Source organism: Melanotaenia boesemani, chromosome 2 (assembly GCF_017639745.1).
Source record: "Melanotaenia boesemani isolate fMelBoe1 chromosome 2, fMelBoe1.pri, whole genome shotgun sequence".
Lineage (NCBI taxonomy): Eukaryota > Metazoa > Chordata > Actinopteri > Atheriniformes > Melanotaeniidae > Melanotaenia > Melanotaenia boesemani.
Window position 1 is genome coordinate 39,258,786 of NC_055683.1, and position 14,642 is coordinate 39,273,427.

At 39.1% G+C, this 14,642-nt stretch overlaps 1 protein-coding gene and 1 long non-coding RNA gene across 2 annotated transcripts in view; both read left to right on the forward strand.

Annotated features, from left to right (window-relative positions):
* The window catches only part of LOC121628311 (NLR family CARD domain-containing protein 3-like), a 113,461-nt gene that overhangs the window by 63,155 nt on the left and 35,664 nt on the right, over nucleotides 1–14,642 (forward strand). The window lies entirely within an intron of this gene.
* Nucleotides 8,151–9,158, forward strand: LOC121651885. Its single transcript, XR_006012520.1, has 3 exons — nucleotides 8,151–8,224; nucleotides 8,603–9,046; nucleotides 9,126–9,158. It is a non-coding gene; the product is annotated as an uncharacterized LOC121651885 (long non-coding RNA).

Genomic DNA, 14,642 nt, shown 5'->3' on the forward strand with positions numbered 1-14,642 from the left:
GATTCCTGTAATTAACTGAAATTTCACTGCACAATTCAAGAGTATAATAAAGTTAAAAGCAGTTCCCATTACAGTGAGAAGAATGATCCAACAAACCAGGGAGCGTTCTGATATTCCAGTAGAACTGAAGCCGCTCTGGATCAGCGGCGACACTTGAACAGTTTGACTTCAATAACAGATTCATTGGAAACGGCTTAACAGCCACTATGACCCTTTCCACTTAAAAAGAAAGGACATTCTTAAGGACGATGATACAGAAACATCAGGAAAAGAAGGAAAAGATATTTGTCTCATCCACTTCTACCTACAACTAAAGAAGTGTCTTTTAAAATCCTAAATGGAATATTCCCATCACACAACTTCCTACATGAGAAATTTAACTTGGAGAACAACTCATGTGGATTCTGTGAGACAGAAATGGAAACAACAGAACTTATTTTTCTACTGCAAACAAGCGTATGAATCTCGGACGTCTTTCAAAGTGGCTTCACTCAGAAAATATCCCAGCGCCCCTCTGAATATGTGCTGAGTCACTGCTGGAACATTAAAGGAGAAGAACTTGGAATTTCTTGGGAATAACTTGATCTGCTGGCCAAACATTTTATTGATAGATGTAAATCTGCCAGAACTAAACCCACTTTAATGGTTGAAGAATGAAGTGAAAATCTTCTCAGAATGTCTTTGTAGAAAATGAAAAGAAGCCAAAGACTTCTTTCCTGGGTGGACTTGTTCATGTTACTAGGCTGAGACCCACCTGCTGTTTGTTCTTAATCCCCTTTCTGTTCTCCTTTATGTTATTCCTCTGAGTTCAAGAGCCGCCTTAACACATAGAACACGGATAACATGGATATAGTGGCTTTTCCCACATGTTTGTAGACATGTTGTAAATCAATAAAGCTTTATTAAAAGCAGCTTGTTTTCTGCTTCCAGACAGTAAACATGTTGGAAAGAAGGTGAGAACGATGTTCTGTGCAGAACAACTCATGAAATGAACATAGAAGGAAGAACATCGTTACTTAGTTTGAACCAAAGAAAAAAATGATGCACTTTTGTCAATCTTTATATTTTAGGAGGAAAATTCCACATCCATAAAAGTACATTTCACAATCCAACAGCAGCATTTAAGCTGTTTCTGATTGAAGCTGATTTTTACTTTAAGTCTCTAAAACTGGTTTCTAATCAGAAACGCAGATCAATAATTAATATTCATTCACAGCTTTTCAGCCAATAAACTCTCACAAATACTATTATTATATATAGAATATTATGAAGTCTGTCACGCCAGTTTTTCTTTCATTTCTATTTCTATTTGTTTACTTTCTATACTTTATTTTATTTTCTACTTTATTTTTCCTCTTCATTCCGTTTCTTTCTTCATGTGCATCTTGTACAAACTGGACTGGATTTACTTTCACTGTCTGTTTATTGTTTGTCAGGTTTGAATAAAGCATAAAAACAATGAAGACACAAAGCCAATAATGTGAGACAGGTCCAGTTTCTCTGAACATCTGATGACGTTCAGCTTTAGTTTCACAGCAGTTCTCTCAGAGTTTCTGTCATACGTGTTGTTTTCTGCAGCCTGTCAGGATGTCTGATCACAGAGGAAGGCTGTGCTTCTCTGGCCTCAGCTCTGACCTCCAACCCCTCCCATCTGAGAGAGCTGGACCTGAGATACAACCATCCAGGAGACTCAGGAGTGAAGCTGCTGATGGCTGCACTGAAGCATCCACACAGACTCAGGTATGGAGAGGCTGCTGCAGCCACACAATGTCTGATAGAGGAGGAAGATCTGCAGACATTTTCTCTGTCCTTCACTCAGTCCTGCTTCATGCTGGATATGAGTGTTATATGAACCATCACACATGTAGGAGCCTTTTTCCTTTGCTCACAGCAGATATGTGAGTAGGAGAGTCTCCAAGGAGAACATCTGCAGGAACAACAGTGAAAACTGTCTGTTGCTCAGAGTTTCTTCAGTCTGGAAACATCTCTGCAGGTTAAAGGGACATTCTGTCATAGAAACATCTTTTCTGTCCTCTGACCCTGGATCAGACACAGAGATGCTCCAGGAAATGTTAGCTTAGCTTAGCTTAGCACAGATATTTATAAAAGCGTGTGAACAGTCATGTTCTTGTAAAGTTCTCTTTAGAAATCAGTCCATGTGGAAATGTGCACGTGTTGATCAGACCTGTATTCCTACCTCTGTATAGACACATTTAAACACATGATGGATGAAAAGCTTCCCATGAATGATGATGCTCAGTGATTCTCCCACTTACTGGAGGCTCCTGATGCTGAACCACAGCAACAGACCCACAACATGAGTTTAGATGAGACACATATAGAGCAGGAAGTATTCTGGTCCCTGAAGACTCCTTCCCTCTAGATTCTTTCAATCATGTCGTCTTCTGTTGGTGCCGCTGCTCCGTGCAACGTCACACATGAGTGTCGTTGCAGTTTTTATCAGTTTCCTTCAATTAGCTGCACACAGCTGATCACAATGATGGAGACAGTCAGTGGAGCCCCTCCCCCTGATCTGATCTGAAAAGAGGAGTTAGACAGGAAAACACAAGTTCTTTACTTCTTCATGCTCCTGAAGTCTGGCTTAGTGTTTGATGATCTGGACTCATAATGAGGACATGAATGAAAATGACTGAGAGAGTCTCTGGATTTCTGTCCAGACTTTGTCACTTTACACTCAATATTCACTCAGCAGTCACATGACTTAAATGCAGGTTGTTTTAGCAGAAAATGCAGCGTCATGCTAAAGATTTCAGACCTGCTGGTGGACTGGATTCCTGTGGGACTGGATCAGGAGTCTTCCTGTATCAGTGCTGCTGATCAGTGGTGTAAATAGATGATAAGGACCTACTGGAGCCACTAGGAGGCGGAGTAGAGCCCTACTGTCCCGTAGGAATGGACTGATAACCACTGATAATGCTGCTTCAGTCATGTGATAACGACTGGATGGGGTGCTGGAGGAGGTGATGGAGATGGCAGTGTGTGTGTGTTGTGATGAAGATGATGATGTTACATCAGGTTTCCTGGTTAACGTGAAAGGACTCAGTATGTTCACAGCTGATGTTGAGGAAAGATGAGACAGACTTTCCTGAATCCTGTCACATCCTGTATTTCAGCAGCTGCAGCTCCATGTCTGACCACCAGAGGCAGTCTAACCTCTCCTCTTCACTCAGGACTTTAGAGCTTTGATGATCCCATGCTGCTGATTCAGTAATTACTCATTCAATCATCCATCAGATGATCAATCAGCTTCAATAACAGTGTAGATGTTGGAGTCAGTAGAAGCTGGTGATGTGGCTTCAAACTGGAAATGAATCAGCAGACTGGATCAGATGTGGAAGAAGTGTGGTGAGTTGATGCTGCTGATCCCTCTGATTTGTTCCTGCTTTAGAAAGAAATGTGTTTGTGTCCACACAGCAGCAGGATCTGCAGGAATAATGTGAGGGAACAAATCCTCAGTGTGATGATGAAGCAGCTGTTAGTGGTCAGTAGGAAACAAGCCGTCACAGCTCCAAACACACACATCATGGCCTCAAACAGAGTCTCTGACAGTCATTTAGCTTCATGTGCAGGAAAAGAACCACTTTAACATTTCCCAGCTGAGTCACAACAAAGAATCTGAGCCAATCGGCTCTGCAGAGGAGATTATTGTCAGAAGCTGATCAATAAGACTTCAGGGCAGAGAAAGATGCAGCTCTTGGTTAGATCAGGAGTTTCTGCAGAGTTCTTCATCTGTGAAGAGATGAAAAGGAGAAGATGGTTGAAAGAAGAAACTGGGACTTCCACAAAGCAGTTTTCTTGGTGTGGGTGTGGACCAATCAGCTTCCTGATTCTGCTCCTTCTAGTCTGGAGATGCTCCAATCAGGTGGACGTGTCCAGATGTTGGACTGTTCCTTTCTCAGTGTAGAACAAAGTGTGTATGAGAGCCATGTAATGTCCATGTTAGCATGCTCTGACCCCTCCTCCTTTCAGGGTGGAGCCTGCTGGAGAACCATGGTTGAGACCAGGAGGTGTGAGGAAGTGTAAGTGTGTTTTTCATTGGATTCATCACATTCAACCATCTTCACACTGTCCCATCACTCATTCATCAGTCAGCATCAAAGTGTCAATAGATCAATAACTGCAGCTGGATTGTGTTTGTTCTCTCCATCAGATTCCTGTCCACTCACCATCCACATGAACACAGTGAACAGAAACCTCAAACTGTCTGACAACAACAGGAAGGTGACACATGTGAAGGAGCTTCAGTCATATCCTGGTCATCCAGACAGATTTAACTTGTGTCCTCAGCTGCTGTGTGAAAATGTTCTGACTGGTCGCTGCTACTGGGAGGTCGAGTGGAGAGGAGACGTTTATATATCAGTGAGTTACAGAGAAATCAGAAGGAGAGGAGACATCGAAGATTGTAGGTTTGGAAGGAATGATCAGTCCTGGAGTCTGAGATGCTCTGATGATGGAGGTTACTCTGTCTGGCACAATAACATAGAAACACCCATCTCCTCCTCCTCCTCCTCCTCCTCCTCCTCCTCCTCCTCCTCTGTCTCTAACAGAGTAGCAGTGTATGTGGACTGTCCTGCTGGCTCTCTGTCCTTCTACAGAGTCTCCTCTGACTCACTGATCCACCTCCACACCTTCATCACCACATTCACTCACCCTCTCTATGCTGGATTTGGGGTCTTTAGTTCCAGGTCTGGTTCTTGGTCTGGTTCCTGGGTGTGTGTGTGTTGAGTGTAAAGAGTGTGATGGTAGCAGAGAAACTCTGGCTGGTGAACAGATAGTTCAGTCTGTACATGTCTGTCTCTTTCACTCAGAAACATCTTTTCAGATTCATGGATTCAATCAGTTTGTGTGTGAAACTCTTCTAAATGATTCCTTGGAAACTTCTTCCTCTTCCAGTCCTTTAAAGATGGAAGCTGTGCTTCTTCCAGGATCCACATGTTGTTTCCAGTCAAAGCTTCACACTGAATATCAGGATGTTGTGTTGACTTCATGTCAGCTGCAGTTAGTTCCACTTCATGATGCTGGAAATGAAAATCCTCCCAGTGTTTCACTCTTAGTTTGTTTGCTTCATTCTGTCTTTATTTGGACTTTCTCACATTTTCACATGTTGAATTAAAGATTCATTTTCACATCACAAATTTCATGTTTTGCTTCATTTTTCACCACAAATGTTTGACTTTCTACTTGAAATGTAGAATTTAAAGAATTTTCATTAAAACTTTCACGTATAAATTTTATCTTTATTTTCATTCAGATTATTTTAGACTTTTTGTGAAAATATTTGATGTTTAATGAAAAATAAATGTTATAATTTCTCTCACTTTTATTTCAGTGGTTTTGTTATTTTATCTGAAATTTCATTTTATTTTTTGTTTAAATCCAGTAACTAATTGGAATTTTTAGATTTTTTAATGTTTTCCATCATGTTTAATTCTTTGTTTTGTTTAATAAACATTTAACTTTTATTCTGAGCTTGTTTTCATGAGAAGAAACGTCTTGTTGTACCTCCATGTTCTACAGAACGCTTCAGAAGGTCTTTGGTTCCTGCAGCTGTCAGATTTTTTAATGAACCTGCAGCTTTTTCTTTGTTTTGTTGTTTGTGTTGAACCATGTTTTAGTATATTTACATATTTAAGTTTTTATCATGTTTTTCCTCTTTGTGAATGTTTGAGATGTTTAGTGGCAAATAAATAAATTTTCTTTAAAAAGCTGATCTTAAATAAAATTTTCTTTCTGTTTTGACTCTTATTGAATCTATTTCTTCATGATGATGATGATGATGATGCTCCAGTGAACCAGTAGATGAGAGAGATTCTGTACTTTTCCCCCCGAGACATGAAGAAGAAAATAAAACTACCAGCAGCATAATTTCAGGATGAATGTTATTGTGTGAGTTACATCAGCGGCTAATCGCCAATGAACAGGAGATGAATGAAAGTGGCTCCAGTCAGGGCGACTATATTTCTAATCACATCATCAGGGTTTGCTGCCTGTTGACAGGCTGATCTGATCTGCAGTGGTTTAATAACTCTGAAGTCCATCTCTTCTTTATCTTTCCAGCCTTTTCTTCTCTAATCGTAAACTCCTGTGTTCCTAAGAGAAAAACAGGATCCAGGTCCTGCTTCACAGGTGGAAACTGAACTGAGTTCAGGTCCCACTGGACGGGTTTAATGCTGATAAATCTGAGCCGGATGGATCAGGTCTGCTGGACCACCACAGCATCCAGATGATGATCCACAAGAAGATGGAGGAAGTCCAGGAAGGGACGGATTCCAGGCTGGACTCCAGTCTGAGACTCGGTGTTGGACTCCATCAAACACACGACTGAGAAACCTGAGATGTTCCAGAACAACGTGATGAAGTTACCAGAAGATTTCAATAAATCAACAAGCTGGATTTCACCTTCAGAGATGCTTTAAAAACATGACTCTAACACACCTCTAAAACACACCTATAACACATTTACCCCAAAACAAAGAACCTGAGGAGTAAAATCCTGAAACATCAGCATGTTCTTCAACATGATGACGACGGTCCTTCAGAGATCGGCCAACAGCAGCTTTTAACAGCAGCAGAGACATAATGATGGAGGTGGTGTGGTTCAGCATCCTGAAGGCTGACAGGAAACTCTGAACCCACCAAGTACTTCTGGAAATGGCCAAGAGACAAAAACCTGGACTCCTTCAACCTCCTCATGCACAATAATAAAGCACAATAATGAAAATAAAAGCAGCAGCTGTTGCTGACGTTGCATCGCTGTGCTACCTGGAATCCAATGTGGGTCCTGGAAACCCAAACCTGGATTGGTAATGTATGGGGGTATTTTTCTATCTTTAATCAAGAGCGTAATTGTTTGCTTTGAGAGCGAAATTCCTGGTTTTCACGCTCAAATATCATCTTGCTCTCTCTCAAAACTCTGCTCTCACACTCAGAAAGTCCCTCTTGCTTTCAAATATATCGTTCTTCCTTTCAAAACTCTCAGACGCTCAGACTTGGTCTCTTTCTTTCACACTCAGACACTTTCTCTGCGCACTCAAAACTTTTGCTCTTGGATATTTTTTCCTCTCTCTTGGGTTGCTGAAGGAGCTGTCTGTCAAACCTCCTCCAGCCAATAGAAGACGAGATAACTCGAGCAAATACGCCTCACCTTCTTCAGGGTGCGCTTGTTTTACTTCACACAGTGACACCAGACATGTTCACTTTTTTTCTTTTGTCTGCCACCGAAGTTTGCTTATGAGAAACGTGTTGTGCTTTTTCTCCTTACTTTTAAAAGTAAACGTTTAATTGTCAGTAATATTTTAAACATAAAATCAATAGATTTAGCATCAGAGACTGCTGAGTTCTTGTTACTGCAGGAAATCACACCTCTCTGATTCATCAACGTAGTCTACAGAAATGTGGCGGGAGTCTTTCCAATCTCTTCAAAACATGGATGACTCCAGTCAGAGACCTAATGTAAGTATTTAATTTTAACGGTACTACCAGTATCTGTTTTCGTTATAGTTCTATTCCGAGGATGAATAATTTAGTGGGGATTTAGTTTTGAATTGTTATTGATTTAAGCCCATAGAGAAGAATTGATTTTTCATCGTAGCTTAAGGTTAGCTAATGGTAACTATAGCGTACTTATCCATACTCCACATAATTTGATCACATATAAATGCTTTAGATTCAGCATCAGCAGTGGTTGTGTTGCTCACCAGGCTCAGTTTATGAACCATGAATAAAGATGAAGAACTGTACAAGCAGCACATCTTAGCTGTCGACCACCACAATAACCCATATTAGCTGCCTTCTTTTATCAATATCACAGTCATTTATAACAATATCACTACTGAATAAATGATGCAACACGATTATCATAAGAAAATCATTTTTTAGACTGTGTTCAGTTGTTTTATGTGTAAATCCACATTTATGACACAGTCAACTTCACTTTCACTAGTGAAGCTGCTTCTGTAGGAAAATTACGGACGTTTTGAGAAAGAAGCATTTAATGGTTTATATGGTCACACTATTGACCTCAAGATAAATCTCATGTGCTTCTGTTGCAGCATACTTATATGAATAACTTCATTTTTCACCTATAGAACGGCTCCATCCACGATGCTGCCAGACATCTAAATGCCCACCTGCAAACCCCCAGTGAGCAGCAAGTAGCACAAACAGCATCAGCACAAGCCAGAGTTCAGCTTGAAATGTCAAGGTATTTTACTCCTGGAAAAAAACAGGAATAACTACTTATTTTAACTTCATATGCCAAACAAGTTTAAATTATTCATTAACAATTCTTTCAGTACTTGGGCAACTTTATCTACTTGGATTTGTTGTCCATTTTCTATTTTAGAAAAGAATAAGACTTTAAAACAAATGTGCTGAAAATTATTTCTTCTAATTTCTGCATTTATATGCGTTCTGTGTGTATTCATTACAGTGGTAATAAATAATATGCAGCTGACAAACACCAACAGTTTCAATATGTCTGTCCTTGAAATAATAGCAACCTTAGTGGGTGTGATAGAAGGTTAGCTTAAAACTTGGTTTTACAACTAACACTTCACTGACTATATGTGTGAATTTGCAGGTAATTTCCAGGGTTCTTTTCCAAGGCCTCTGCAAGGGGGAAAACAAGGTTTCATGCACCCTGTAAAGTGATGTCTTTCAGTGGAAAGGCTGTGACGTTCCAGTTTTATTTATTTAATAAAAGCACAGACAGGACACCAACAGCAAGTACTGAATTCTTGTTTTAGGGGGATCAGGACAGCGTAAACTCTCAGTTATTCCCCCAGAAGCACAAGGTTATAATGGTGGCATTTTAAAAACTGTCCCTGGAGGAGGAAGAAACACAATTTACATAATTCCTCTTCAGGACCAGCTAGATGCATCTCCTCTTCCAGCAGATGCATCTGAATTTCAGAAGATGCCAAAAGCAGCCTGTATGGTCTGCAGATCCAGCGTGCCGCTTCAAGTGTTGGCTGTACATGTAAAATCTTGTGTGGACCAGAAATCTTCTGAAGAGGACAGAGAGGTAAATGAAAATGTTTGATTTGTCTGATCAAAGTTTAAGACATGATTTTATAAGGGTGATAATTAATATATTTCTTTAGTCTTCTCCTGATGTAGCATTTGTGGCTGAAGACAGTTCAGTAGAAGTTACACAAGGAACAAGTAATACTACTTTACCAAGTACATCCATGAGGCCAAATTTGGTACAATACTTTTTATCGTCATCAGTTAAATAAAAATGTCATTTTCAGATTTTAATTCGTATTCTGGTTGATGGTTTATGCTCAGGCTGTCTGTCCAGTACGTCAGGTAGAATATCCTCTGGATTATTTAGAGATCCACGCCAGCTCATGTGGAGAAAGGTAAAACCAAATACATAGTTTATTTCTGTTACTGTTTAACTCTGCTTACAATCAAGGTATCAATGTGGAGAAAGGTCAGCGCCTTCATTTTATAACAATATTTTTTTTCTTTCACAGTCTGGAAGAAACACCACCCATTGTGGAGGATGTTTGTAAATCACCTAAAGGTGGAATTAGGAAGTATGTTTTACATTATATTTTTATCATTTTTCAAATATACCGGTCTGTATGCAGGGTGTTCAAGTTCCTGCTTATATTATCCGGTTTCAGAAGAATGTTCATATTATTGTAAAATTACATATGAATTGGGTTTAATGCTTTTTGCATGAGTCACATCTCAGACATCTGGAAGAAACATGATGATTCTGTTTTTTTTGTTTTATTTTTTTTTTTTTGCTTAGACTTCATCATTCGAAGGCAGATTTAACTGAAACTGCTGTTCTTCTCATTAACCCCCCCCCCCCCCCTTTTTTTTTAGCTTGAAGGATGTTATCCAAGCAATAGCTGATGGAGTATCTACAGATGGGAAAACCTTTGACATCACGGTGTCACGTCAGAACTTGTTTGAAAGAGGTCTTGTCCAATGGCAGCGCCAAAAGAAAACTTCCCCTACCAACCCACTGAAAGGCATCTTTTTAGGAGAAGCTGGCATCGATACGGGAGCCCTCCGTAAAGAATTTCTGACAAGTATGTAAATATCTTGTCTAGCAGCTCTAAATTTTAAACCCACTCACTTTTAAATTAAATGCTGATGTACTTATGGGCTTTGTACAATATAATGTATCTTATATATCAGAAAAATTCAAATATAATGGATTACTTATTCTTTTATGTTTAAGCTATGGTAGCAGGCATGGAGAGGCGCTTCTTTGTGAAGGGGTCATCTGGCTGCACGTCTAAGTATTCCCTGTCTAACTTGGATAAAGACCATTTCAAGTATGTATCTCAAGAGTACATATTTTTTCTGGTATCTAGATTAGATTCAATTGTTGTGTTTGCTGTTTCAGATCAAGTGAAACAGTAAAACAGTGTAGATAACTGTCAATTAATATTTCAGTTAAATTAGTAAATAGCATTTTATTACAGGGTCTAGCAGCCCCTGAGAAACATTATTATTCCTTTGTGACAGTTTAGCATCACATTTCTTTGGATTAACATGTTTTTGTCTTTTTTCATAGGACTGCTGGAGAAATAATGGCTACCAGCCTGGCTCAAGGAGGACCAGCTCCAAATTTCATGATGCCATGGTGCTACAAATTTTTGTGCACAGGATCGCTAGACTTTGAAACCTTGGATGAAGATGATGTGGGGGATGACCAGTATACTGATCAGTTGTCAAAAGTAAGACCATATATGCTGTTAGTTTCCACTCAGATACACCAGTAACAGGAAAAACTGTTGTATCATGAGTTAATTCACAGTAATTACAGGTGAAATCAGCCACTGAAACAACTATTCTAGACCTCACACACAGGATCGGTCTGCTTGGAGAAAAAAGAGGAAATAATTCGGTATGTTGGAGTTGGTACAAATGCTGGTTTTAACTTTGCTTATGTGCATATACAGTATATTGACTTTTATTTTTACAGCTTTTAAGAGCAAAAACACTTTGAGCTTAACTTTTTTTTGTAACAATACAAAGTAAAGTCACCTGAAAAGATAAAAAGGGTATTTTACAAAATATATTGTATTCATAGACGACTTTTGTTTTTTCCTGGATTTTTTCTTACCAATGAGATGATAAAATATGGTTCTTTGTTTTTTTTCCTGTCTATTTATAGTGTGTCTGTGCATTCATCTTTTTTTTCTTGTTTTTGTTGTTGAATCTTTTTTTCTTTAAACAGGTCGGTTGTCCTCCATGCAAATCTGAGGCTGATCCCAATTCTTCAGCAGATAAGAGATGGCATGGGATTGTATAGCTTGTGTCATATCATGGCCAAATACCCTGACATCTGTCGGCCTTTGTTTGTACCAGGCATAGAAATGAAAGTAAGTTCTCCATGGACACACTTTTAAGATTTCTAATTCCATTACAAAACAATAAGAAAACACAAATTAATTAAATACACACAGGCCCCCGCCAAAAAACAGCAACTAAGGCCCAATCCCATTATTTATTTTACCCCTACTCCTTCCTACATACAGCATCAGTAGTCATTGTGAGTTGCTACATCAAACAAAGCGACAGGTATCTATGACAACCAAATAGCAACAACCTGGTTAATCACGTGGGCTGTGGGCATACAAAAGAGAAAAGAAACTGCCTTTTCAATTACATGAACGTTAAAACTGATTCACAATAGTTTCCAGCAGAACAGATTGATATCCTTGAAGTGTGACTGACTTTGACTTACATGCTAACGATCATGTCTTCTCTTTATTATTTTGAGCAGTGAGTGGATGGATGGATGAATGAATGGATAGTTGGATGGACACAAGAAGTGAGATTAGACTAATCAAACCATTTCCTTTTCCACTGGCAGGCTGATGCAGACTTTATCATCTCTGTGTGCCAGGCAGACTTCAGTGAGAGAGGCTCAAACAAGCAGCTGGTAGAGGTGACTTTAATCAATCACCTGCAAGATTTTCTCCAGGAACTAGAGCAAGGTACAAGTCTTTTTCAGACATGTTGAACACCATAACCAGTTACCACAATAACAATACACTGACATCACTTTTCAAAGTTACATCTGCAAAATAATTGTTTCCATCTCCAATACAGCCAGAATATTTGTCCGTGGCTGCTGTTTGACATTTTGTTCTTATTTTTATCATAGGTCCATTAATCGCCCTTGGCTTTGCTTTCTTTTCATCATAGACACATAAAAGGGCGATAAAAGTCTTTTATAAAGTAATAAACTTTTCATCTTCATGGATTCTACTTTCAGATGAAACTGAATCAGGAAAGGAGAAAGCTGCATCTCTGTCTCCACCAGGATTTCTTCAGTGGGTAACAGGGCAGGGCCACATCCCGATCCTCCAGGAGGACAAGAAGAGTTTCAGAGTAAATGTGAAGTTCAGTCATCACTGCCAGTCACAGTTCGGTGAACACAAGATATGCTATCCATCTGTGGCTGCTTGCACTAATACCATCACATTTCCTGTCCAACACATGAGGTCATATGAAGATTTCAAAAACGTAGTCATGGAAGCTTTTCTGTTCGGTCAAGAATCCTCAAGGGTATAGATAAATACAACTACGTAATCCTACAAGGTCCAACCACGTCCACAGCTACAAAATGTAACTACAAACCACTGAATTACTCATTCAGACTTGACACCAACCTATTCACTTGCCATGAAAGTAATGAAAAGCAGTGCATGTATAAAAGGACTCACAGTTGTTGCAGTTGTGTCTACTGATGTTCAGCAGCAAGTAAATGTTTAAACCCAGAGGGTGTAAAAATCCTTTCAAGAGAAAGGGAAGTTTGTTTCAATGTAATTTCATGTAAAACTTGGTTTGTGGTACCAAGGTGTTCATGATTGTTATTTCAACAGTTAAGAGTTCATAAAAGCTTCATTTTGAACCCTGTCATTCACGTCATTGAATATTTAAAAACGTAAAGAAAAAGAAACTTCAGAGTTCAAATAAAGTTATGAAATGTGATCAGTGTTTTTGTGATTTGGTGTTTGTGTTTCAGTTGTTTTCAGAATTATGCTCTTGGCTGTTACTTACTGGAGGATTTGAAGACAACGACAGTAAATATCTCGACCATAGGAATTAGATTGGGCTCTAGGATCCACTGCAGCTTCAAGTTCTGTTATTTCCGCTCACTGAGTGGGGTAGGAAATTCAGGCACAACAACCCCAGATTCCATTTCAGGGTCACTACGATAGAACACACTTTCCCAGTCTATGTCAAGTTCTTGCAGATCCTGGATAGAAATAGCACTTAACATGTTTTTAATTTTTTTTTTTTACAATATTATGGAACAAATAGATTCAGTACAAAAGTGATGGACAGTAGAGCATGGACCTCATTTACATCCTCCATTCTCTGCTGTAGTAGGCCTACATCCCACAACTGCTGAGGGGTCATATTCCCCTCAGTGCGGAGAGGGTGATGGTTCCAGCCCTCAGTAAATGTTACAAGGTCCCTCCTGAGCCGGGGTAAAAACACAAAATGAACCAAAAAAATGTGAAGGGTGTTCGAAATATCCAGCAGTCCATCTTCCTCTAGACTGTGCAGGACATGGTAATAGATGCTTGTTACTGCAGTCCAGACATCACGCCACAGTCGTTCAATCCTGTTTAGAAAAAGATTGTATTAATGTAAAAGGAGTAGTTTGTAACCTATGTATCTACTATCACTTTCACAGCTATTTACATCTTCCCCAAAAATAACATCATTTTCAAAAAACATGAAGTCTACACACTTCCATAAAAGTTCTGAGGGGTATCTATTACATTACTACTTAATCTGTGTGATGAAAACTTTTCATGTTTTAAACATCAGTGTGACAAAAATTTTATAAATATTCTTGGGGGCATTCAACCCAGTGTAACAAAAAGTCTGATTTAGCCTTCAGGTGAGTAATGTGCAGATCTAAGGTCTGTGGCAAGCCACAGGAAATGACCAGCAGCAGCTTTCTAGAACAGCTGTTGAGGATTTTTTACATTCATTTAATCTGACCAACATTTGTTTGCGCTTACCTCTGGTTGTGCACACTTTTTCCAGAGATAAAACTTCCCCGGTCAGTTCCCCGCACAGTGAACATGAAACGAGCAATGTCAATGTTCTCCACACCTTGATCCCCTCTGACCCTAGCATATATTTAAAAAGGGCAATAATTATTCCATGTCCTGATATAGAAGTGAATTAGGAAAACCTTTTGTTATCAGACTGCACTACTTGTACATACCTGGAGGGCAAACCATTAATTCCGCAGGAGATGAGGAAAAGGTTGAGACCAGTACAGGCCATGTTGTTGCTGGCAGGTTCCAGGTACATGATCTGTACACAAATACAGACACTAAATGAATGCCTGGATACTCTGTTGTAAACATTTAAAGTTATTGACTACTGTTCCTTCTGGTCATGTTATGATTTCACAATTGAAAACCTTTCCAAAATCACTAAGTAAAAAAAAAAAAAGAAATGAAATTAATTCAACACCTTTCTGGAAAAGCCATCAATGCCTCCGAAGATCACCTTGTTAAACCTGTTAAGGTGAAAAAGTAATTGTGAGTGTGTTTGGTACAGGATAACGTTTTATTTTAAAATGCATATTAAAACTTACAAACCTTATGAGTCTG